The 23,750-nt window shown below is 41.4% G+C and overlaps 1 protein-coding gene across 3 annotated transcripts in view; it reads right to left on the bottom strand.

The window, feature by feature from the left end:
- The window catches only part of SORCS2 (sortilin related VPS10 domain containing receptor 2), a 1,741,628-nt gene that overhangs the window by 1,068,669 nt on the left and 649,209 nt on the right, over positions 1-23,750 (bottom strand). The gene's annotated exons all lie outside the window — the stretch shown is intronic.

The raw sequence follows: 23,750 nt of genomic DNA, 5'->3' as shown, positions 1-23,750 counted from the left end.
TGCTCCGCCCCCTGGACCGCCCCCTTTTCAATCCCTGGCACTTACTCGCGTCCTGGGGTTTACACGCGTGGCCGGGCCCGTTTGAAAATTGGCCCAGTGCACGTAAGGTCTGGCCAGAGACATAAATCCCGGGATTTATGCGCACCAGGGTTTTTAAATACGGCCGAGAGTTTTCTTGTCCATTTTGCTCCTCTTAGCTGGTCTTTGCACTTCTACACCACCATCAATACACAAAGGTCCTTCCCCATGAAAGGTAGGGTAGCTTGAATATAAATCCAGCATAAAATGGTTAAAATGATAAAAAAAATCTCAAATTTCAAAACAACTTTTAAAGTCAAACAATTTTCATCAATCCATAACAGATCTTCAGATTCCAGCTCAGCTCCAGCAAAACCCCACTGCACTGGAAAGAATCCTCTCTTCTTCTCATCCTTGCCTTTTTCCTTGCAGCTAGGGCAAAAAAAGATCAATGACCTAGACTTCTGGATCCTGGGAGGACACCCTTCCTTCCAGACTGGTCAAAATCCACTAAACTCTGTTGCAACTCTCTTCTCGAGCAATCCAACTCTAGGTTTGCCAAGATCCGCAACAGAATTCCTACTTTTCTTTCTGATCACCAATCTCCAGGGATGAGGCTATGATCATCAGCAATGCCCCTTCTCCTCTCTTAGTGTTGCCTTCTCTCTAAAGACTAAGTATGTTCCAGAGAACATTCATAGCCCAAAGAAGTCGCACATAAAAGGTAGGGTTTAAGATATGGGAAGATGCCAAAAATGCAAAACCTACTGCCTCGATGTATACTAGAAAAATCTATGAAAACTCAGGAGGATATTATTGACAAGCAAAGCCGGGTCACATAAGCTTCATTATCATGTGCATAAGCCTCGTAATACTTTTTCTAATATGCAGAGTCACTCTCCTAATATGACCAACACGAGGAACTGAGGCATAGAAGTAAAATGAGCATGCTCTTTTTGTGATATCTGCTTGAACTAAAAGCAAAAGGTAAAAAAAATGCTTGCCCACAATTAAATCACCACAGTGCCTTATTAGAATAACTTTCAAAAAGTAGCCTTACAAATTCAACAGGGAAAATCGATAAAAAGTTTAAAAAAAAATAATTTTTAAATTAAAAAACTATGAATAAACAATTGTAGAGATCCCCTTGGTTTTCTATCAGGTTAGAGTTAAACCAATTCTTGATTGGGGAGGAAACATAATAATAGTAAGGGTGGGTAGCTCCCCCAAGAGGGAAAAGGTAAATGGTGAGCTCCTCTGATATATAATAACCCTCTGACCACCATTTTACCTTGTTACTCTTCCTAGGGGCAACATGTCATGGCTATCCCATCTTTTGGTTTCTGTTGAGTTTCTCAGAAGTGAGACCTGAGAAGTATGTGGGAGGGCGGAATTGGAAGCCAAATTTAGGATTTTAGGTGGAAAGTTGAAATCCAGAATCTCCAGGGTAGCATTCTCTGTTAGGGGTGTACACCAAAAAAATGTTTTGTATGGTATCTCATTTAGTGATAATTCCATTTTGGGTTCCTCTGTATCGATTTTTTTTTTGTTATTTAGAAAATAAATGCTCCCAGGACCCACCCCTAACCCTTCATCTTTATTAAAATATTCACCTCCTCCACCAACTGACCCCCTTGCCCACCCTAGCCCACCCTCCTGAGCCCCTAGGACTCACCAAAATGTCTCTGGTAGTCTAGTGAAGGCCAAGGAGTGACCTCCCGATCCTGGGCCCAGCGGCTGCCATTATTCAAAATAGCATGGGCCACCCTTTGCCCCATCATCCAATAGGGGCTACCAGTGCCATTGGGTAAACTCTGTCACATGATGAGGACAACAGGTGGTAAGCACCATTTTTTAAATGGCATCAGCCAACCCTTTGCCCCATCATGTGACAAGGACTACCCAATGGCACTGGTAGCCCCTGCCACCTGATGGGGCAAAGGGAAAATCGTGCCATTTTGAATAATGGCAGCTGCTGGTCATGGGAGCAGAAGGTCATTCCTGGGCCCAACTAGACCATCAGGGACATTTTGGTGAGTTCTTGGGGGTTAATGTGGGTGAGGGAGGTCAGCTGATGGAGAAGGTGAATATTTTATTAAAGGGGATGGTTTGGGGCGGGCACTGGGAGCATTTGTTTTTAAATACAATATTACTTTCTTGGAGCAAAAAAAAAAACAATAGAAAAAAACAAAATTTTGTATTTTCTCTATCAGTTTTTTTTAAAATAACAAAATGAAACAAAATAGGAAATATTACTGTAATTTCCTATTTTGTTTCAAATGAATGCATACCTCTATTCCCTGAAATGCTTCCTGTTCCATGCAAAGGACCCCAGAGGCAGGCAGAGCTCCGGAGTCTCAATGTATGGATGAGATTGTGGTACAAGAAAGAGGGCTTTAGTTCTGTTAGGAACTGGGCAACATTTTGGGAAAGGAGGAGATTATTCCGAAAAGATGGACTCCACCTTAATCAGGGTAGAACTAGGCTGCTGGCATTAATCTTCAAAAATTAAATAGAGCAGCTTTTAAACTAAAAAATGGGGGAAAGCCAACAAGTGCTCACCAGGACATGATTTGGAGGGAGGAATCTTTGAAGGATACTAAAATAAAAAACTTAAGCCATTCCGATAGAGAGGTTCCAATAAAAGCAAAAATAGCTTATGTTCCTATAAGTAAAGAACTATCATAGTTATAGATTCCAAATAACCTCTGTCAACTGATAAGCAGACTGTTAATAACAACAAAAATCATACTTTGAAATATGTGTATCCTAAAGCCGGAAGTCTAAAAAGTAAGATGGGAGAGTTATAATGTATAGCACTGAATGAAGAGGGACTGATAATTGGCATCTCAGGGACCCGGTGGATGGAGGATAACCAATGGGACAGTTCTATACCAGGGTACAAATATTGCAATGATAGAGTGGATCAACCTGGGGGTGGTGCTTTACATTAAGGATGGCATAGAGTCCAACAGGATAAAGATCCTGCAAGAAAGTAAATGCACAATTGAATCTTTATGGGTGGAAATTCCATGTAGAGTAAAGCAGTGGGGGTATACTACCATCTTCCTGGCAATAACAATAACATGCTAACAGAGATTAGGGAACCTAACAAATTTGGAAGCACAGTAATAATGGGAGATTTAAATTACCCCAATACTGACTAGTCAAATATAACATAAGGACATGCTAGCGAGGTAAAGTTTCTAGATGAAATAAATGACTGCTTTTTGGAACAGTTGGTCCAGGAACTGATGAAAGGGGGAGTCATTTTATATCTTAGTGGAATGCAGGATTTGGTGTGAGAGGTAATGGTGGTGGGGCTGCTTAGAAACAGTGATCATAGTGCCATCAAACTTGAGTTAATGATTGGAGGGAGGACATTAGATAAATCTATACTTCTTGCATAACATTTTCAAAGTAAAATGAGGAAAATAGAAAAAACTGAAAGCTGCAGCTACAAATATTAAGAGTTTACATTAGGTATGTTCATGTCTAAAAATATCATCTTGGAATCCCAGTTAAGAATGATTCCATTCATTAAAAAAAAGTGGAAGGAAGGCCAAACAACTGTCAGCACGGTTAAAAGGTAAGGTGAAAGAGGCTATTTTAGCCAAAAGAACTTTCAATGATTAGAAAAAGAATCTATCTGAATAAAATAGGAAAAGCATAAGCACTGCAGTGGTTTTCCTACTATGTTGATAACAGCACTCAACATTGCTGTATACCATACTGCTGTCTGGTGGTACAATTAATTGCAAAGCTCAGGGCCTTGAATTACCTTCCCCAAGCTTAGGGAATCCTGATTATTAAGAAAATGGGTCATAAAGGGAAGTGTACCATCAATATTTGTGTTTGAGATATGAGCCTCTGGAACCTCTATCCGGGACTATCAGCCCAAGGTTACACAATTAATGGGAGTAATTTTCAAACTGCCTGCATTGGAGCAGAGTCCTTGCATACATTTTATCTGCGACCTTTGCACCATTTTTCAAAAGGAAAGTACATGAAGACGTTTTGTAAATTGCTGAAGGTATTAAGTACCTGCTACAGCTTTCTGTGTAGGCAGAATGTTGCTGAAAGACACACAGAATTTTGGAAATGCGATTCATGCACAAACGTTTTCTCCATGGCCTAAAAGAGTTCCCGGGAACTTCTCCTCTCAGTTGTTGCATTGAGGATGGACAAATTTCAGTCGACTAACATATGTAAAATGTGTTATACCCACAGAAAACTGCTTCTTTATGGAAGTTGCACTGTTGGTTCTACAGGAGACTGTGAAGGCTGAAATGATTTACTAGTTAGAAAAACCCAGAAAGAAATACTATTTTATCCCTACTGAACACTTTACATAGGCCTTACTCCTTTATGTGAACACGATTCATATAAAAACAGGTCTCACACAATAGGAAAGACACTCTTAACTGCCAACAAAAAAGTCTATCCACAATACAAAATACAAAATATTTCGTTATTGAAACTTAATTAGTCATGATTGTTTTTCTGTAAGCTCCTCTAAGTTCATTTATGCTCCATTAAGCTCCTTTATGTTTCTCTGTTAATTGTTACAATGTAAGCCGCCCTCGAGGCGACAGTTTTACTTCCTTGTACACTGGTGTGATATGTATATTATACAGGAACGTCGGTATATAAAAACTAAAAATAAATAAATAAATAAATAAAATATGTTTTATGTATATAGAGCCATGCTAATGCAGTGATCCAAAGTGAACTGAGCTCCGGAAAATAACAGTGAGATTTTAGTGCAGCTCAGAAAAGTCCCCCTGAAGCAGAGAAAAATTTCGAAACATGGTCCTGTCTCAGGGTTCACCTTTTACACAAGTTAAGTTCTTGATCTTTTGCATAATATGTCTGAGTTCATAACAGTGGATATTTGATATATATCATATAATGAAAATCAGGAGACTCAAGATCATATTGAAGCTTTAAGCACTAAGGGGTTAATTCATCATAATGCGTTAGGGCCCAAACGTGTGTTAAATGGCTCTAACACATGTGATAAATAGCACAATGCACCTTAGTATGTAAATTGCACATTTAAATGCAAGTGGGAGGAGTTTGGGAGGAGTTAATGGAATTGAGGGCCTGCTAGCGCAGAATGTGGTAGAATAACGTGGGATTTAACATCAGAAATAACCACACCTTTTTGTTTTGCGTTGTCCCTCTGTTACTGGTGCAAAAATGTTTATGTTGGGGGGAGAGAGAGAACGTGCACTTTAATAGGGTGAATAGGACTCTATACATAAGTACCACTGTAGATGGCCACATTCAACTCAGGGTGGGTTTGGGGGATGGGGGTGTTAAATACACAGTCAGAGGAATTTACTGCAAAAATGATATCACTGAAGAATTTCTATCAAATGATATTCCATTATGGCCAGTATTGTACTTCAAGGAGAAAAATTACTTCCATAAATAACATATTTCTCCTTTTCACAACTTTTTAGCCTCATTCTCCACTCCAAGTCTCCTAGGACAGTAATGAGTGAATTTTCAAAGGGCCACGGGCATCAAAATAGGGACTTGTGTGTGTGGCTGGGCCGTGCGCACAGCGCACGCATTTTCAAAAGAGCCCAGCCATGAACGTAAGTCCCGATACGCACACAAGAGCCAGGCCCTGAAAAAGCTCTGGGCCGGGGGAGCGCACGCCAGGAATTTGCTACTGCTCCGATGGAGCAGTAAGTAAAAAAGCAAAAAAGAAAAATGGGGATAGTTAGGGTTAGGATAGGAGTCAGGGTAGAGAGGGGAAGAGGTAGGAAGAGTAGGGTTAGGGATAGGAAAGTTCTCTCACAGTCCGCTCCTTAATTGGAGCAGATTGGGAGGGAACGGGGGAAGGCCCGATTACGTCACCATGTATAATTTACTAACATTCACTCCCCCCCCCTCCGCGCGCACCGCCCACACACGTGTGCACGCGGCTAACGGATTTTAGAACATGTGCGTGCTGGCACTCATCACTCCTTTGGTGAGGAAATATTTCCTGTGATCCCTCCTTCCAGCCTCATACCTTGACCCCTAGATTTGGAACTTCCTTTCCACCCAAAAAAAAAAGGTAGTTTCTTGTATATTGTTGAGGTATTTCTTATAGGTACACAAGGTTCCATGTAGCCCAGGGACATATATTAAGGCTTTGTTGGAATATACTTTGTTTAGTTTCACTAAAACCTATGCCTAGAAGCTGCCATCAAGGTTGTCACAAAGTATGGGCAATGCCCTGGTTGCCAAATCAGAGGAGGTAAAGAGAATGACCCTTTTGGGTCATTCTGCTAGTGTGAGCATGTGAGCCTGAAAGGGAAGGAGGCACCAAAAAGCAACCCTGCCCTCCTGATGGAGATTTACTGAATGTTTTTCATAAAGTTCCTGGGGAACTGGAGCCCTTTTTAGATCCCCACTACCATCACCATGCACTCTAGTTATTTTCCGCGTTTTTCTGGCACTTCAAAGTGTATCACATTCAGGTACTGTAGGTATTTCCCTGGCCCCAGAGGCCTCATAATCTAAGTTTCGAACCCAAGGCAATGAAGGGTGAAGCGACTGGCTCAAGCGTACCAGGAGCAGCAGTGGGATTTGAAACCTGGCTTCCATGTGTCATCGCTCACTGATCTAACCACTAGGCCTCTCCTCCACTCAAACATCACTACACAAGTACACAACTAGGCAACAGGAGTCATCCCAAAACCTTGAGACTGTGCCCAACTTTCACCCACTTGTGTAAACGGTACTTTTTAAAAAAATAATTAAAAGTCACTACTCTTGCTTACAAAAATAAATCAAGTTAAAGTTGCTTTTTTAAATATATCTGATCCAGCGGAAAACAAGGTATGGCATAATCACCTCAGCATGGCTTTAGCTTTGCCGCACACCACTACTACTAATGAGCTAAATATGCCATATGCTGTGAGAAAAAATAAGCAAAGATTAATGAATCTTTTCAGGCTTCAGTGCATGCTCTACAAAGTTGACATTGTACTTTGAAAGAATGATGTCTGCTGAGGAAATCATATTTGATGACAAAAAAGTACACATACAGGGCTAAATTTTGAAAGGCATGCAGTTGTGCGTCTGCATCTGAAGTTAGGTGTCTAAGGCTAAACGTACAACAAGTGGGGTGAATTAATAAAGCAAGACCATTTTCTTCCTCTCAGGCTTAGGACAGAAGGAGGTGTATCACATTAAGGGAAGAGACTTACTATCCCTCTCACAATCTTCCCCTTCAGTGAAATTTATTTCTTTCAAATAACCAATGATTACTCATCCGGTTGGGGGCATGGGTGAAAACAGAAATCTAGAAATTGTTTTCTGTAGATACTGAAGTAGGGTCAGTATCTACAGCACCCAGGGTGGTAAGAACAGGTGTTGTTTACATACCAATATTTCTTTTTGCATTTAGATTACTATTTAATTAGAAAATATGGGGTAGATTTTCTAAGATGTGCGTGTGCTTCCCGGCGTGCACACATGGATGTGCTGAGTGATTTTATAACATGCACGCACCAGCGCGCGCATGTTATAAAATCATTGGACCACACGCACATGCACGTCAGATTTTGTAATCCATGTACGTCAGATTTTGTAATCCATGTGCGCAAGGGGGGGAAGGTTTAGGCAATTCCCGCGTGGCGACGCATCCCAGCCTTCCCCAGTTCCCTACCCCCCTACCTTCCTTCCCCTTCCCCTCTCCTCCCCACCCCCTAAACCTACCCTATCTTACCTTTTTTTTTTTTAGTGTTCAAATTGCTGCTCCTCCGGAGCAGTAGTATCTTGCGCATGCCGGCAGGCTGCCGGCGCGTGTTTCCCCGGCACAGTGGCAAATGACTGCTGTACTGGCACCTCCAGCCCCGCTCCTCCCCGCCCCCCAGACCACCCCTTTATCTGGACCTGGAACTTCAGCGCGTAATGGGGGTTAGGCTCACGGCCGGGCCTTGTGCTTGCCGTGCGTATCTTCAAAGGGGCCCGGCCAAGCGTGTATCCCCCGTTTTTTACGCACGCAGGGGAATGAAAATTCAGCCTTATATGCACTCAATTACAATTAACACTGATTATTTGGAACATTTCTGGCAGTTCTTTGTATAAAATGGCTCTTATACTTTACATACATTAGGACAGCATAGATATTTCATAAATGTGTAAATAAAATATTGAATATATACGCTAATGTAACCCCACCAACCGGGCACATAAAATGTCGAGAGGATCTGTCCCATAAGATGAGGATCAGTCTCTCTAATTTATTTTGTGGATTCAGCAATTTGAGTCATGCAGATGGTGACGTGGATCTCGTTAGAAGCAGTGGGGCAGAATACTTTTCCCTGGCTTGTTCAGGGAGAATATTGCATATCCTCCCCTCCATGAACCTGGTCCCTCCTATTTCACAATTAATGCTGGTATTAATGATGTTTCGCAAATCAAAGGCACAGTGCTCACAGGCTTAAATAAAATCCTAACTTATTTTTCTAGATTTTCCCAGCCAGCAATTATTTATGTTTTAGCAGAGGGTAAATAGTCTGTACTGAATACGAAGAGTTCATGGAATACAAAGTCAGAGTATATTTTACTATATCAAAACTCATCTGATACCCAGGAAAGAACATAAGAAATTGCCATGCTGCATCAGACCAAGGGTCCAGCAAGCCCAGCATCCTGTTTCCAAAAGAGGCCAAACCAGGCCACAAGAACCTGGCAATTACCCAAACACTAAGAAGATCCCCTGCTACTGATGCAATTAATAGCAGTGGCTATTCCCTAAGTAAACTTGATTACTAGCTGTTAATGGACTTCTCCTCCAAGAACTTATCCAAACCTTTTTTGAACCCAGCTACACTAACTGCCCAAACCACATCCTCTGGCAACAAATTCCAGAGTTTTATTGTGCTTTGAGTGAAAAAGAATTTTCTCCGATTAGTCTTAAATGTGCTACTTGCTAACTTCATGGAAAGCCCTCTAGTCCTATTATTTGAAAGTGTAAATAACTGATTCACATCTACTTGTTCAAGACCTCTCATGATCTTAAAGACCTCTATCATATCCCCCCTCAGCCATCTCTTCTCCAAGCTGAACAGCCCTAACCTCTTCAGCCTTTCCTCATAGGGGAGCTGTTCCATCCCCTTTATCATTTTGGTTGCCCTTCTCTGTACCTACCATCAAGCTAGGGTAAGAGAACATTGTACAAATCTCATCTTTGTGTGAGTTTCCTCACTCCAAAGAGTTTACTGTTCTGTTCATACATCTCACTCTGCATGTAAAAGTGGCCCCTAACCCCTACAATACTACCTGAACCTCACCTCGAGTTACTAGGTGGGCCTCCTATGGATATATAAGTAGCTTACTACTACAAGGACCTTGTAGGTAGTCTCTCTCTCTCCCTCTCAAATGAGCACTTTGCAGCTAGGAAAATGTTATTACTGCAGTGTGCAAAATGTTAACTATACATTGCGATAATTAGGTATTAACAAGCCCATTTTTCTAAGGCATGCGATATTTACAGCAATTTGATAAATCCAGCTATTAGATTGTTTGTCCTGTGGGGATAAGAAAAGGGGAATTTAAAACATCTAAATAAAATATTGCATTTCTTAGGGAATACAATAGGGAAGTCAGTGGTACCAGTGCCTACATGCAGTGGAGTACAGCTGGGACCGAAAATCTGGAGTCAGTTTGCAACCTTAGTGTCAATACTACCTAATAGTAGGGTTTATTTTCTTAAAGGAGCAGTACACTCACTGATCATTCATTCAATTCTCTAAGATCACCAGACATCAAATCTTGTGTTCTAAAAAGCTGGGAGAAAACTGGAATTTGAAGGTGTTACAGTACATAAGCTTTGGAGAATCACATAGGTCCCTGTTTCAGATGCCACCTGACACCTTTGTAATCTTCAAAGCTCATATATCAGACTATCTTTTATGCTTCTCCTTTAAAAGCTATCAAAACTTGCTAAGTTTCTAATTTTTACCTGGATCAATACTGTTACTAGAGCTCCTCAGTTACCTGCATGATCTTTTTCTGTTTGGATGTGCAATTTGTTTAAAATGAATGCACCTTCCTAGAAGAGACATGGACAGTCACAGAAGAAAATTACACCTCACCAAGGTGAAATCCTTATTAACTAAAATGAGCCCCAGGGATGATCACAAAGCCTTCTAATGAGTTTTGAGGATGTAGCAGAAGTGGTGGCTTGGCCGAAAGGTCAATAGGCCTTAAGGTTAGCACTTTATGGAGAAGATCCAGGCCAAATACAGCACACTCAGCAACCAGCTGATTATGGAAAGGCCAAGGCAGTTATATTTGATCATTTGAGATTAACAAATGAATAAAACAGAAAGAAGTTCAGAGATATATATTTTTCCTTACATGAAAGATCCTGAATTTTGGCCGAGAGACTCAGAGACTTTTATTGGCACCAGTTGGTTCCAAAGAATGATCAGAACTGGAAGTGGTAGAACTGATATTCACTGAATAGTTTTTGGCTATGCCTTCCCATAAAAATATAAGAGTGGGCCTGGAATATCTTTAGCCAAAATGTTGCATGGACTGAGCTATATAGATGTGGAAGTTCCAGCAGCTTGACCAGGAGGAATCTCAAGGGGAAAACTGAATAGAGCTTTAGACTGCAACCAAAAGAGGGCAACCTCAGGAGTCTCAAGTTGGAGAAGGAAAACTAATGGGTAAAGACCTTCCCACTAGAGGCTCGCAGTTTGGGAAGAGAGTGGAGATTGGTATTGGAATATGTAGCTTCTTTCTTTAGGGGGAGAAGGTCTTCAGGGGAGAAGAAACTAAGGCCAGTGGGAGAGGAGCTATTCTTGTGGGGAACTGGGGCCCTACCTTTACCCCTCCTGGCTGGGTCTGTAGAGAAAATAAGAGCCCATCAACAGATAGAGTTACCCGTTTTAACTGAGAAGATCAGAGCAAAAGCAATGGTAGAGTCAGGGAGTAACCAAATTTTAGTTTGTCTAGACATGGTACAGTCACATTTATGGAATTATGCATATTCCATTGAAATCTTCATGAGAAGGTAAGGGCCTATCCCAGTTTTAGGGGCACTGTAGAGATGGGGGCAGAAATAAGACCTCTGGGTAGCTGTGGTTGTCGCTCTCTTGCTTAGTCATCATAGAAATGGATTGGGAGGATTGAGATGTTTGGTGAAGAGGAAGCCTTTGTGAGCACCTGGGCCCAAAGAAAGCTCAGCATCCTGGATGGCTAATGGTAAGAGAATTGTTCTCTCTCTCAAGCCCACAGCTGTATATGGCATCTGTGGGAAGTCTCAGACATCTCAGAGATAAAGCGAGACAGAGAAGTGGGCAGGACCTATAATGACAATTCCATTTTCTGAGCATATATTATAAAGGAGCATGTTCTCTTTGAATTAAATAGGATGGAAGAAAGGGCTGAAAAACACTATGGATATTCTTCTATGTGACAGAACTGAGAAAAACAGACATTGCAAAAATATGTCTCAGTTATAAAACATATCCTTAGCAGGGCAACCAGACTTTCTATCTTCAGCTTTGCCTGAAACAAAGAGCTTGGATACTGATTGAAGGACACATCTTTAATGTCATTTTGAGACTATGCAAACGTGAACTTTTTGATTTTATTAAAAAGAAAAAAAAAGGGAGACTATTCCATTAAAAAGCTGTGCTTGGCCCTCATCTATATGCATGCAGTATGCTGGTTCATGTACTTTAAAAGTAAGTGAAACAAAGCAGCCTGCCATCATAGACAATGGACATCAACAATCCGAGGACCTGTATCAACAGAGCTGAGATTTCTCACAAAGACTGCAACCTCTCTGCTCAATCTTCTGCAACCAGTCTGCAGATGCTGTCTCTGAAATCACTGCACCTGAGCCATGAAACTCTTGCTACCTGACCAGCCCAGAGGCTACCTTGCATAGCATTTCAATTGCTGGTTGTTTATCAATGTGGTGAGAGAAACAAACTTTGATTCCAAGTAATATTAAGAAGGTCACGGCTGATCCTCAGGAATCAGGGGTTAATTAGCCTGTAATATTTGTGAATTAATAAATCTGTGTAGATTTTTAGTCAATGATCTGTTGTGGTAATTTAGAAACTTCAAAAATATCTATCTTGAATCACTAAAGCATAAGATCAGGAGTCCCTAACTATGGCCCATGGGCCATACTGGCCTGGAGACACTTTTTTTTTTTTTTTTTTTACAGCCCCTGACAAGAGGAGGAGCGGGTTACATGTGGACCACAGAAGGAGCCACGTAGCTCAGATACAAACTACCAATCGAGGCACCTTGAGCATGTGCAAAAATTGTGCATGTCACTTCCTCTCACTGCTGATCTTGCTTTGCATGAGATCAGCAGTGACAGGAAGTGTGATCTGCACTGTGTACCTGCTCAAGGTGCTACTATCAGAGTGGATGGAAGAGCCAGTGGGGGTCCCAACCTTCGACAGCAGAAGAGAGCCAATGAAGTAGTGGCCGTGAAAATATAGATGTGCCCGGGGGGGGGGGGGGGGTTACAAACCCTCAATGGCAGAAAAGGACCAATGCAGTAGCAGCATCACCAATAAGAAAGTGCCGGTGGAGATCCCGACCCCCACCAGCAGAAGATAACCAATATGAGTGTGGTCACAAAAATATGGACTTGTCAGCGGGGATCCCAACCTCCACGGGTCGAAGGGGATCAATGCGGCAGCAGGGTCATAAATGCAGAAGTGCCAGTGGGAGTCCTTAACCCCCACCAGCAGAAGATGAAGAGTCCGGGTAAGAGGGGAGGGGGGTTAAAAGAAGGGAAAGCAGTGTGATAGAGGGGAGGGGAAGTTAAAGGAAGGGAGGGCAGGGAAGGAAAGGCAGGTTAGAGGTGAATGTTAGAGATTGGATGAAGGGAAGGAAGGGGAGAGTGAGGGAGGGGAAGGGATGAAAGGAAGAGAAAGGATGACTGAGGGAGGGGAGAAAAGCTTAGGGGTGAGAAAGGGAAAGGTGAAGAAAGGTGAAAGGAAGGGAGTGTGAGGGAGATGAAGCGAGGGAGAGGGTGGAAGAAATAGGTGAGAAAGGGGAGGGACATAGAGAGCAAGAGTGTATGGGGTAGGAGTGGGAGAGTGAGTGTACTAAAAACATGAAACCTTGGCATTCATGCACCCCCTACTCCCCCAGGGGGCAGGTGCAGATGCTGAGGAAGTGGGGAGGCAGGTGGTAGGGTTCCTAATTTCCTAAAAATATTTGTACTGATGTCCTATTTGCCATACCTCTAGGAACCCTGAACTCTACTTTCCCCTGTTCCCTCAGGGAACCACCCCCCCCCCCCCCCCCCCCCCGTGATTTTAAATGTCACATGCGGTCTTTCACATAAAATGTTTGGGGACTGCTGATCTTGGAAAAGCAAATATGACAACTTTTCTGACCTGGGACATAGAAGCAGGTAAATTACTTCTGTGCCTTCTTCGAAAAATGCCAACTAATCACACAAAAAGTAAACCCCAAAGCCCCCTTAATTCCCCTACCTGCTAGTGGGACCTCATTCATTCGTCATAAAAGTACCTGTGCAAACAATCAGGCCTCTGCTCTTGCTAGAGTGACGGGTGAGTTGTTTGCAATACTGCACCCACCTAATCTTGGGGAGGAAATTAAACATTTTTACATAGGTAAATATGTTTTTATCTGCATAAGAACACGGTTTGATTATTGCCCCCCCCCCCCCCATAAACATGGGTGGGGTTATGTTTATGCTTATTCACTGATGTACATTGCTTAGGGATTATTTAGAAAAAGTGATTTATAAATGAAATGAAATAAAATGTACATGCAATAATTACATTTTCAAATCACCACAGGTAATGCCCAGCACATACCTTGCACAGGTTTCAATGAAGGTGCAAAATATGCAGGCGCTTTGTACCTTCACTTTGTGAGTCGGTCCTCATTTCCTAAAGGAAACTTCAGGAGGAGTTACCCTTTGAAAATGAGCTTGCAGCCCTGCAGTACAAAATGCCACTGAAACAGCAGGCTCTGTCTGCAGAGAAAACTCATTTTTATTTCCTCTTGCTCCTACCACTGTCCTCTATATCAGGCCCAAGCATGATTGATTCCTATCACATTCTTGGTTGCCACCACTTCTGCCAATATATTATTTTAAGCATCTACCACTCTATCAGCACAGAAATGTTTTCTCATATTTTTCTGGTTCTTCCTCTCTGGATCTTTAGCTCACATTTGGTCCTCTACGTAAGTTGGGTCAAAACCAATTTAATATACTGAATGAAGATCACATTGGTACAGAGGAAGAGTCGTGGGAAGACTCACTCTGAACAAAGTCAGCTTAGAAAATAGAATGAATAGCAATCTATCTCACCATTAAGAATGCAGCCCAGATAAACCTATGATTTGATACCTTGGATTTCACAGGCACAAAGAAACAAGAATCAAAGCCATCTTTTGATGTCCTAACTGCGTGCACTATCATTCACCCTGCAGTAGTGTCAGTGTGTACAGAACCAAGACTAAATAAATTATAAGAGAACACTTGCTTTATCCATTTGTATGTTGAAATGCATAACACATTTCAGAAGGCTAATGAAAGTATAAAATATTACCCTTGTACCATTCTGCATAATTAAATACACAGCTGTTCAACATCCATTCAACCCCAACAAAGTTAATTTATGGTTAGCAGGAGGCAGTAGTATATTCTATGCACAGGAATGCCATTTTAGTTTTTCCTCTCTTGAATACACAACATAATAGATCAGAAGAGTTTGACACCAGGAGAACCAACATCAATGAAACACCTTGCCTGACAGGTTTTGAGCAAAAATCTCAGGCAAAATCTCTCTTAGTTGTTATCTAAGAATCTTTGTCAAACTGCTCAACAGCTGCCTTGAAAAGGATAAGCGTGAAAAGCATTTTTAGAATAAAGTTCACCTTTATCTAACAGCATCTGATGAGCTCTCCTTCTAGTCCCCCTACCTTCTGTTAAGGTTTGCAATCATGCAGTAGACACAACAGCATCGCAATTCTATAAGCAGCCATGCTTGCACTTTGTAATTAGTACCCTACCAGAGAAAAGCTAGTGGTATTCTTGAAGAAAAGTTTCTTGCATTTGTATCTATTTTGTGAAAAATTTAATAAATAGTTGAATGAGGTTAACAATACTCTAATACTGCATTTGTTCCAGGAAATCATGTTACAGGACTAAAAATCTCTATATTCCACAACTAATTAAACTCTGCTCACCAAACTATGCCCATTTCCTGTTGAGAGGTCGTCCCATCCTGATTCTCCAACTCCCATTTCAAAGAAACTTGAAGTTTCTGGCATTGGAGACTGCATGGAGCTAGTAATTAGAAAAACAAGTTGGAATATAATCTTCAACAGAAATGGAATGAGCTTGGTAAGTGTGAATAAAGTACTAAACTTTTTGTAGAGAACCCTTTGGCTTCCTACTAAGAGGAAGGTCCCATTGTAATAGGGAGCATAGAAGTAATATTATTGTGGGCTGTAGCTCTCCCTTGTGGGAGATTATTTGGTGGAGTCCCCAGAGTATATAAACCCATGCCACCATAGTAGGGTGTGGACTCTTTAGTTATCCCTGGTAGAGGTGGCATATCCTTATACTGGTTCCTATTTTAATTGTTTTCCTAGAGAAAGACCCTTGGGTCTCCAGGATGGAGATCTAGGTTTGGAAAAGTAGAAAGGGTGCCTTTACTTATTCTTAAGATGCCTTTAGAACCCTTTTGTTTTGGAGAGGGAAGTTGATCACAATTTCTCTCTACTTTTATTTCCCTTTTCAAGGTTTAATTTTTCATTATGCTTCAGTACCGTAGCACCTAAGGGTTCAGTGTGGTTTAGCTAAGAGGAGCAGTGTCTTTCTCAATCAAAGAGCACAGGTGGATTATTGTAAGTCCTGCTGAAGGAATGATTTGGGTTCATTCCTGGGGAGAGAGAAGAGTGTGAAGAGGATCAGTGGCACCTATCCAGGATAACCACATATACATCACCAAGATGATGAAAAAAAAAGAGGGATGAGATACAATCCAGGTATCAACTAAGGGAGTCAAGAGGAAAAGGAGTAGAATCTGAGACAACGAGACACTGTGACCCAAGATTGTAGCTGGCACTGAGCAGACTGATGTCATTCAGCCATCATGCTGGCACTGGTCACCCTGATTGGCCCGGGGCCAATGTAAAGATGTCCTCACGAGGTGACAGAGGCAATGGAATATTTAAAGCCTGGTAGCTCTCATTGCATCCTCTCTTTGCCACAGGCTCAGTCAGAATTAACAACTGGCCTATTCCCTTGTTTATAGAGAGTATACCCCTCTGCACTCTGATTCATAAGGAGAACAGCCCCCCCCCCCCTCCCCTTTGGCACATTGTTACCACAAAAACAAAACAAAATTAACAGGAGAAAGAGAAACTAATGCACTAGGGATCTTGGCAATTGCCCCTGGGCAACTTGCATGCTGAAATACCATGAGTTCCTCTGGGAGACCTGACTCTTGACCACACAGAGCTTCCCCCTTGGTGAGTACCAGTAGCCCTCCATTACCTTTGGCACTAATTAGCAAAAAAAAAAAGAAAGTGAGGCTGAACTCGGCAACAGGGTAGTAGAGGGTGGGTAAGAACATAAGAACATAAGAAATTGCAATGCTGGTTCAGACCATGGGTCCATCAAGCCCAGCATCCTGTTTCCAACACAGGCCAAAACTAGGCCACAAGAATCTGGCAAATACCCAAACACTAAGAAGATCCCATGCTACTGATGCAATTAATAGCAGTGGCTATTCCCTAAGTAAAATTGATTAATAGCCATTAATGGACTTCTCCAAAAACTTCTCCAAACCTTTTTTGAACCCAGCTACACTAACTGCACTAACCACATACCCTGGCAACAAATTCCAGAGCTTTATTGTGCGTTGAGTGAAAAAGAATTTTCTCTGATTAGTCTTAAATATGCTACTTGTTAACTTCATGGAATGCCCCTAGTCCTTCTATTATTCGAAAGTGAAAACAACCGAGTCACATCTACTCGTTCAAGACTTCTCATGATCTTAAAGACCTCTATCATATCCCCCCTCAGCCATCTCTTCTCCAAGCTGAACAGCCCTAACCTCTTCAGCCTTTCCTCATAGGGAAGCTGTTCCATCCCCTCTATCATTCTGGTTGCCCTTCTCTGTACCTTCTCCATCGCAACTATATCGTTTTTGAGATGCGGCGACCAGAATTGTACACAGTATTCAAGGTGTGGTCTCACCATGGAGCGATATAGAGGCATTATGACATTTTCCGTTCTATTAACCATTCCCTTCCTAATAATTCCTAACATTCTATTTGCTTTTTTGATTGCTGCAGCACACTGAGCTGATGATTTTAAAGTATTATCCACTATGATGCCTAGATGGGGGATAAAGGCTTCTTGCATTGAATTTGCCTCAAAGGGTGGCTAGCAGCCTTTTGTGATGGAATGCCCCATCACTTGAACTACTTGCCTGTGGCTCAGCAGGCCCCAGCACAGTGTGTGGGAAGGACATTAGTGGTCCCCACCCCTGTGGTGCCTGACAGTCTGGAACTGGAATGTTCCTACCTTATGGCTCACCCACTGGTGCAACTGACCAATGGGAGCGAGAAGCTCAGTGGGACAAGGTAGGATATCCATGCCGCTCCAGAGCCCATGGTCACATGCAAGTGATCTGGGAGGGGCTGCAATGTCTTTGCCCAGGCTTCCACACAGCAAGTTCTCAGTAACTGTGTCCTGAAGCCCTGGGGCCGTTGTGGAAGGGGATGCGGAGGACCTAGGCATGGGTTCCAACATGGGTTGATCTACTTTCTAGGATACCCATGCCACAAATGGAGCTGATGGGTAATGGCAACACAGTTCAGTGTTATATCTTCCAAGAAATATTTGCTCGCACCCTTCATTCTATTTCCTTTGGTAGTGATCTCCAAGAAAGACCCCAGGAAGTACAGGCTGATTCACAACTTGTCCTTCCCAGAGGGAGCATCAGTGAAAGACTTTTTCCCTGCAGAATACAGTTTTGTTCGGTATGCGTCCTTTGACAGCACTCTTGTATTATTCAGGGTATGTGGACAGGGCGTATTAATGGCGAAGACAGACACAGAGCACATTTTTGGCTGTTGCCGTAACACCCTGACAGCATCTCTTTATTGGGTTTCTACTTTGAAGGGATTTATATTTATAATAAGTGCATGCTATTGGGATGCTCAGTCTCATGCACAAATTTTAAGAAGTTTAGCACTTTCATGCACTGGGCTACTGATGAGGAGAACATCTCAAAGTCCATGTTACATTACTTTGCTTGGAATCTGTGATATTCCTTTACTGCAGAAGGAATATGAAGATTCCAAGCAACTGTACAACACTTTCTGTCAGTTTTCTCACCTCTTCAGCATTCCATTGGCAGCCAACAAATTGTAGAGTCCTGTGATTGTCATCATTTTCCTGGGAATCGATTTGGACTTTATACTCATGGTACCTAGGAGAAAGTTCTTTTTTACTCAACGCACAATTAAACTCTGGAATTTGTTGCCAGACGATGTGGTTAGTGCAGTTAGTATAGCTGTGTTTAAAAAAGGATTGGATAAGTTCTTGGAGGAGAAGTCCATTACCTGCTATTAATTAAGTTGACTTAGAAAATAGCCACTGCTATTACTAGCAACGGTAACATGGAATAGACTTAGTTTTTGGGTACTTGCCAGGTTCTTATGGCCTAGATTTGCCACTGTTGGAACAGGATGCTGGGCTTGATGGACCCTTGGTCTGACCCAGTATGGCATGTTCTTATGTTCCTGCAGACAAGCTGGCAAAACTGTCAAAATTGATTTTCTTAATGGCTTTGGGCAACAAAGTCAAGTTGTAACACAAGATCTTTAATTGTAAATCTGGCATTTGCAGCATGGGTCTTGCACTGTAAATGCCAGACAGGGTATGGGCATGGGCATGGGCAGGGTATTCCTGTGCTGCCTAATTAGGGTTACAATGGGCCTCCTCTCCAGAGACTATCACCACTTGCCAATCACTAAGTTCATAAAGTAGGACCTGACTATATGGAAGGTCTTTCTAACCTATTTCAATGATGGCTCTACTTGGCTTTCTCTGCCCATTAGCAGAGACAATCTACAGCTACACTCTGACACATCGGTTTAAGGGTCCATTTCAGGGGTGCTTGCTGCACAGCTCATTGGCCGGCAGAATGAGTGGAGGAAGGAATGATGAGGAGCATCACATTCCTCAAACTTTTTCCTGTAGTCATAGGCATGCATGTATGGCGGGGCATCACTGCAGAATAAGCAAGAGGTTTTGTGGTGTGACAATGAGGCACTAGTACAGTTGATTAATAAACAAACAGCTAAATGCCCCCTAGTGTCAGAGTTGCTGCACAAGTTCATACCTTGCTGTTTATGCTGAAATATTATGGCGTGTGCAAAGCATGTCTCTGTTGCAAGTGGCCCCTGTTCAGGTAGTTGGCTCCTCAAGCGGATGCAGTCAGAAACCGGTGCTAGTATAGCTGTGGTCCTTCAGAACCAAGTAGTATGTGAACTGTTCCATTGATCACTCATTCTTTCCATATGATTTTGTGGCTTTAGTGGTATAGAAGTTTTTTAAACAAAGAAAATAAATAAATTCCAGAGGAGTTGGTGATTGATTACAACAGGGCTTAGGTAGGAACATAGTCTGCTTGTAGCTGGCAGAGCTGGCCATTCTTTGTTAAGATGCAATTAGGGTCGTAAGAAATTCATTCCTTCATGGTAAAAAGAGTTACACAAGGGTGGGCCAGGGAGACAGCACCCTACTGTGATACTGTTGCAACTATGGCACATGCTACTCTATGTTGCTGCTAACAAGTTTGTGACCATTTTGTTTTGTGCTGCCTTTTAACTGGCTTTCTTTGGTGCCATCCATGTCAGTGAGTTCACAGCACCCTCATGCAGGGCAACAACATTCAGAGGATTGAATGGCTCTATCCTAATTCTAGGGGACCAACTGGTCTTATGTGTGATGCAGTCAAAGGCAAATCAAGCAGCCAATGTGTTTAGTAAAAACCATGATGGCCTACATGACTATTTGCCAAGGTGTGGTTGGGTTGTTTCTGCTACACCAAAACACATCACCTTTGAGTCAGTACCAATTCACGGCCATCTTCAAATGGGCCCTAGAGGCTGTTGGTTTACAGAGTTTATGCTATGAAACACACTCTTTCTCTACAGGTGCAGTATCATGCACCGCCACTGCCGGTCTGCCCAGAATAGCTATACAACAAATTGGGTGCTGGTGTTCTAGAGCACATGCTTCCTACATAGACACAGTGATGGTTCTCTGAACTCACTCAAGATATTCTGGCTGCAAATGAATAATTATATCTTGCTTTCTTTCCAGATGCTATCTGACGATGCCATTCCCTGTCCATAGTTGGACACTCTTTCGTATTCATCAAATTATAGGGTTTATGCATCAAATATTAGCATAGACAAGTAAGCCTAGTGTGCATGCTAAACTGGTTTCAAAACACATTAGCGGTATGTTCTAAAATTAGTGCATACAACATGTAAATGTGGGAAAATTGAATGCAAATTAGAAGGTGCACAAGAAATACCATGGTATACTCTTTTCCACCCTCCGTTTACCATGTACCTGATAAAGACTAAAATTTAACACCTTTCTTAGACTAGTGTTAACGTTTTGGGTGCATATGCTATTTCAAGAGCCTTGTTAACAGCATGCATTTAGATGTACAGATGGAAAAGATGGAGAAGAAATGACACTAAAAAGTTTACCTACAGGCTTTTCTGAAATAATATCTCTTTCTGCACTTCTCTTTGGAAAAGGAAAAAACACTAACTTGCACTTGAACACTTCAAAAATAAATCCACTTATATACACAATGCTTTATCACCTCTCAAAACAGAACAGAACAAAACTGCTACCATGAAATCTCCAAACACCTTAAAGAAAGTACCTGTAAATACATCTGTCTTGGATACTTCAAAATCTTAAGATTTCTTTATCACAATTCTGATCTCTTCTTCTTCATAAGAACATAATATATGAATACTAGGTCAGACCAAGGGTCCATGAAGCCCAGTATCCTGTTTCCAACAGTGGCCAATCCAAGTCACAAGTACCTGGCAAGAACCCAAACATTAAATAAATCTCAAGCTACTATTTCTTATTAATTAATAGAAGTTGAAGGATTTTTCCTCTAGGAACCTATCCAAATCTTTTTTAAACCCAGTTACACTAACTGCCATAACCAAATCCTCTGGTAATGAATTCTAGAGCTTAACTATGCACTGAGTGAAAAATAATTTTCTTTGATTTGTTTTAAATGAGCTACTTGCTAACTTCATGGAGTGCCTCCCTATTCCTTCTATTATCTGAGAGAGTAAATAATCAATTTACATTAACTTGTTCAAGTCCTTTCATGATTCTGTAGACCTCTATCATATCCCCCTCAGTCGTCTCGTCTCCAAACTGAACAGCCCTAACTTCCTTAGCCTTTCCATGCCCCTTATCATTTTGGTCACCCTTCTCTGCACTTTCTCCAGTGCAACTATATCTTTTTTAAGATGCAGCAACCAGAATTACACATAGTATTCAAGGTGCAGTCTCATCATGGAGCGATACAGAGACATTATGACATCCATCATTTTATTTGCCATTCCCTTCCTAATAATTCCTCAAATTCTCTTTGCTTCTTTGATTGCCATAGCCCACTGAGCCGACGATTTAAATGTATTATCCACTATGATACATTTATGTATCATAAATGTATTATCCACTATGATACATTATGTATTATCCACTATGATACACTATGATACGCCCTTCTTTTGGGTAATCATAGTGGATAATCATAAATGTATTATCCACTATGATACACTATGTATTATCCACTATGATACACCCTTCTTTTGGGTCTCCCCTACTCCACAACAAAACCGCTGCAAATGCTCCAGAACTCGGCGGCCAGAATCTTAACAAACACCAACCGCGTTGATCACATCACACCCATCCTCAGGAACTTACATTGGCTCCCAATAAACTATAGAATCTTACACAAATCTCTCACCATCATTCACAAAACCATCCACAAACAGCTTCAACTCGATCTGCAGATTCCTTTCAAACTTCACACTTCTACAAGACCCATCAGAGAAAGGTACAAAGGAACACTACACATTCCCGCAACTAAAGCCACCCTTCATATAACCACCAGAGAATGGGCATTCTCGATTGCAGGACCTGCCATCTGGAACACCATGCCTACGGATCTCAGACTTGAACCCTGCCTTTTAACATTTTGGAAAAAACTTAAAACCTGGCTATTCTTACAAGCCTTCCCTCAACAGATTTGAACTATGAATAAAAGACACGTAGGAAAGCACACCATATAGATCCAGGCATCCCCTATTTTACCACTTGTTTAAGTCCTTCTCCTTTTTTCTGTAGCTGCTTGCTACCTTGATGTCCAAGTTCACTCCACCTTGTTTTTTGTAACTTTGCCTCTTGTTCAATGTTAAGTTAATGTTTACTCCTTGTTCCATGTAAACCGGCATGATATGATATGCATCATGAATGCCGGTATAGAAAAGTGTTAAATAAATAAATAAATAAATAAATAAATAAATGATGCCTAGATCTCTTTCCTGAGTGGTAACTCCTAAGATAGAACCTAATATTGTGTAATTACAGCAAAGATTATTTTTTCCTATATGCATCAATTTGCACTTGTCCACATTAAATTTCATCTGCCATTTGGATGCCCAGTCTTCCAATTTGCAAGATCCTCCTGCAATTTATCACAATCCACTTGAGATTTAACTACTCTGCATAATTTTGTGTCATCCGCAAATTTGATCACCTCACTCACTTATAGTACAGATCCCTGAGGCACTCCACTGTTTATCTTTTTCCACTGTGAAAACAGACCATTTAATCCTACTCTCTGTTTCCTGTCTTTTAGCCAGCTTGCAATCCACAAAAGGACATCGCCTCCTATCCCATGACTTTTTAGCTTTCTTAGAATCCTCTCATGCGAGACTTTGTCAAACGCCTTCTGAAAATCCAAATACACCACATCAACCAGTTCACCTTTGTCCACATGTTTGTTCACCCCTTCAAAAACAATATAGGACAATCTTCATTAATTTCCTGCAATTTTATTCTGCATAGAATATCCTAATATCTCAGAATCAGAACTTGTGTTTTTAGGTGCATAAAGAGACTAACAGGACTCTTGAAATCTCTCAGCAATCTTTTTAGCGTCATGAATGAAATTTACCCCGCTCCAGTCGTTAGTTAACAACAGACAATAGGTTTTTACGCTGACAATGTTTTCAATTTAAATCTAACAACTTATGTGTTTTATTACTTTTCTCAAAGAAGTACCTAGCCTCTCTCATATATCATGGGAATGCAACTTCATGACTCAAAATCAAATTAACGTTAGACTGCCTAGCAACCTTTTATATAGTTTACATGAATCTATCAGTTTATGATCCCTTTCTAGTGAAGCTATTTCCCTCTCTAGCTCCTGAATCTCTTTCTCATAGCTCTTTTATGATAAAAATCAACATTTATAAATTTGCCACTATGGACAGCTTTAAGTGCACCTCAGACTATATCCTCAGAAACCTCTCCATTATCCTTCTCCCTAAAATAATTCAAACCACCAGCTTCATTTCTTCAACTGTATCTGGATCGTTTGAAAAGCTCTCATTAAGCACCT

The sequence above is a fragment of the Rhinatrema bivittatum genome, chromosome 1 (genome assembly GCF_901001135.1).
Source record: "Rhinatrema bivittatum chromosome 1, aRhiBiv1.1, whole genome shotgun sequence".
Taxonomy (NCBI): domain Eukaryota; kingdom Metazoa; phylum Chordata; class Amphibia; order Gymnophiona; family Rhinatrematidae; genus Rhinatrema; species Rhinatrema bivittatum.
This window is presented reverse-complemented; position numbering and strand designations above follow the sequence as displayed.